This window comes from Aedes aegypti, chromosome 1 (genome assembly GCF_002204515.2).
Source record: "Aedes aegypti strain LVP_AGWG chromosome 1, AaegL5.0 Primary Assembly, whole genome shotgun sequence".
Taxonomy (NCBI): domain Eukaryota; kingdom Metazoa; phylum Arthropoda; class Insecta; order Diptera; family Culicidae; genus Aedes; species Aedes aegypti.
Window position 1 is genome coordinate 224057176 of NC_035107.1, and position 3445 is coordinate 224060620.

The window sequence follows — 3445 nt, forward strand, 5'->3', positions numbered from 1 at the left end:
CCAATTTTAAAACCAGACAAAAATCCTGCAGAAGCTTTTAGCTATCGTCCAATCAGTTTGCTTTCCTCCATCAGTAAACTTTTTGAAAACGTCATTTTGAATAGAATGATGACCCACATCAACGAAAATTCAATTTTTGCAAATTAACAGTTCGGATTCCGCCATGGACATTCGACCACTCATCAACTTTTACGTGTAACAAATTTGATCCGTTCCAACAAATCTGAAGGCCATTCTACTGGCTTTGCTCTTCTAGACATAGAAAAAGCATTCGACAGTTTTTGGCATGAAGGTTTGATTAGCGATTAAAAAACTTTAATTTTCCAACATACATTGTTAGAATAATTCAAAGTTATCTGTCAAATCGTACGCTTCAGGTTATAACGTCGCGACCCATTGGAAGCCCACACAATAGAAACCTCAGCCAGCGCAGTTGCTGGCTAGTGTAGTGTGCTATTTCCATACCTAAAATAATGCGCTCTTGGGCTAGGCGTTGGATATATACATAAAGCGTTGTGTTTGGATGGGCATCTAATTCATCCAAAAGAGGTGCACTCTGCGAAAAAGGACCACGTGATTATTGAGCTGAAATCGAATTCAGGTTAACTTCTGCGTTCATGAGTCCTCTCATGGCGTAGGGGTAACGCGCCCTAACTAGAGATCTGGGAGTCGTGAGTTCGATTCTCACTGAGAAGACGTGTAACTTTTTCGCAAATCTTGTAACAATTTTCCCTTATTGTGTTTAATTTGCCAACTCCCGAGGGGAAAAGCTTCGAGAAGGATACAACGCTTTAAAACTCGGGTAGTGCCTCAATGGAATATATGACCAACAGTACTACAAACAGAAAGTGGTCCTCCCGGCGTCGGTGCACCTTCTAATAAAACTCTTGGTTCAGATTGACGGATAAGGCCGGCTAGCCACTGTTTGCATAGTGCACTAGCGCCGATGGAACCAAAAAAAATGACTCAATCAAAAGATAACGGCAAGGTAGAAATTAGAGCTACCATGGAACGTAACATTTAACATCTCATACTTCTATTTTCGCAAACCTTCGATCTACCGGTACAATGTTTCAAGCTTATGCTAGGTTCTCATTGCTACTCACTAACAGTATCGTTGGGGGCCCCGTGCTGCTACCATCGATGCATTCTGCTCCACGTTGGCTTCGTCGCACACCACCGGGTGCTACACGACCAGGAAGGCCTTCACCCGATCGCTGCGTTGCACTTTGCTGCACCGCGGCTGTCGCGCTACAACTGTTGGTGATACGGCCACCGTGGCTTGTCACACCGTTGTTGAGAGCTCGAGAATGTAGCACGTCCCAGTCGCACTAGGGTTGCAACAAGTTGTACGTGCGGGTTGTCGCGCTGCCTGCTCAATGTTGTCGCAGGTGGATGCACCTTTGATGCAATTTGGTCATGATCTCTCTCGACTGGCACTCGTGTAGGACCTTCCTCCCAGAATTTGACCGACTGACGGAGAGCGTGCAGGTAGCTGGGGTGCTGAGCGATGAGAACGTCGCGTGGAGTGCAGTGCCTATTTGAGCCTGCAAATAAAAGGCCCTCTGATGAGGCGATTGGCGTTAGCCCATCGATAGGAAATTGCATTGATGGGTCGTTTTACCTGATGAAGGCCTTTTTATGCTGTCTTGAGTGGGACTTCTGCCACAAAACGGTCCAGGTCGAATTTGATGCTGCTGAAAGACCACATGCAAGTATAAACTAGTGCTCTATGCTGACGCAAGTGATTGGTTACCTATTATTGGCAGTGTCCGTGCTCTGGGATAATCTACGGTAACCCGGATTTTGAACCATCCACCTGGCGTCTGATAACTCGTCGATCATGCAATGACACCTAGTAGAGCACAATTAGGGATGGGTAGCTTGGCAAACATTGTTTGAATTACCTCTATTGTTCGCCCTAGTAGAATTAGATCCCTCTTGAGGCGATTGGCGTTAGCCCATCGATAGGAAATTGCATTGATGGGTCGTTTTACCTGATGAAGGCCTTTTTATGCTGTCTTGAGTGGGACTTCTGCCACAAAACGGTCCAGGTCGAATTTGATGCTGCTGAAAGACCACATGCAAGTATAAACTAGTGCTCTATGCTGACGCAAGTGATTGGTTACCTATTATTGGCAGTGTCCGTGCTCTGGGATAATCTACGGTAAACCGGATTTTGAACCATCCACCTGGCGTCTGATAACTCGTCGATCATGCAATGACACCTAGTAGAGCACAATTAGGGATGGGTAGCTTGGCAAACATTGTTTGAATTACCTCTATTGTTCGCCCTAGTAGAATTAGATCCCTCTTGAGTACGTGGATCAGGGCCAAACTGTTGGATGCTATTTGCAGATAAAGGTGGTTGTTAGAGGTCATTTTAATCTATTAGAGCTCATACTTGGGATTTACCTGCAAGTATTTGACGTTCTCACCGATAACGGAGTGTTTAATCGCACTATTGAACACTTAGTTCACTTCGGAGCATGCACTTTTTGGTAAACTTTTGGATCATTGCTCATGCGACCGCACGCCGGCTTCGATAGTGGTACAATGGGGCTGCATTGTTCGTAGCCTGTGATGAGTTTCGATGGTCAAGGCTTCAGTATGTGTAACCTTGACCGTGATGAAAGGCGACGAGAGAGATTTTGCTGGTAGGTATTTTGAAACATTTCAGCTGCTTTATTGGTATTAATCTTCACACACCGAGAAAATTTGGGCGCATTTCATCGACATAATCTCAATGATGTAACAATCTTCACATCAATTTGTCCATCTAATCCAATTGCAAATTATATGTAATGTTAAGCTTTTCGATACTTTTCAAAATATTTTTTGACATGAAGGTCAGGAGCTATTTATCTAAGTACCATTGATACACATTTTGATTTTGTTCAAAAAATGATCGAAATAATTAGTTTTGCTTAAAGTTTGAGCTCCCTTGCGCCTATAGTGAACCTATTGTTTCTATAGTAGCACTACTGAGAGAAACTATTTTTTATTATACGAAATAATTATTGAATTAAGAACTTTTTTTACATCAGATGAAAGCTTTTGATCCACACTTTCAAGGAAAAATATAAAAGCTTTGTAAAAATACGGATTTGATTAGTATTTTGCCAACGCTGTGATGCTAGTGTTACTATAAGAACAGAAATTAGAAACAGTACTACTATAGGCACATGTATTCTTATAACGGCACAGGCGAAAATAAATACAAACATATAAGTTTTCATAGTTTTCATACTTTTCCCTCAAAACCAAGATAAAAAGCTTTCAGATGATGTAAAAATAATGACGCTGGCGTTATTTTTCGATTTTATACGAATATTTGTTCTTAGCTATGCGGGTATTGGTACATCGACCCTTATAAAGAAATTAAAAAAAAGAAAGACTCCTTGTGAAACATACATTAAACCAAGGTACCTGTAATGCTAGGTAC

At 42.1% G+C, this 3445-nt stretch overlaps 1 long non-coding RNA gene across 4 annotated transcripts; it reads right to left on the reverse strand.

Moving 5' to 3' along the window:
* Positions 1 to 707: 707 nt before the first annotated feature.
* On the reverse strand, positions 708 to 2752 carry LOC110681576. 4 transcript variants are annotated; one of them, XR_002503276.1, is made up of 5 exons: positions 2416 to 2750; positions 2130 to 2348; positions 1757 to 2070; positions 1625 to 1694; positions 708 to 1565 (listed from the first exon to the last, which is right to left on the reverse strand). It is a non-coding gene; the product is annotated as an uncharacterized LOC110681576 (long non-coding RNA). The 4 variants fall into 4 exon arrangements; XR_002503275.1 differs by having other exon boundaries at positions 1625 to 1697; XR_002503277.1 differs by having other exon boundaries at positions 1625 to 2067; positions 2416 to 2752.
* Positions 2753 to 3445: the final 693 nt, after the last annotated feature.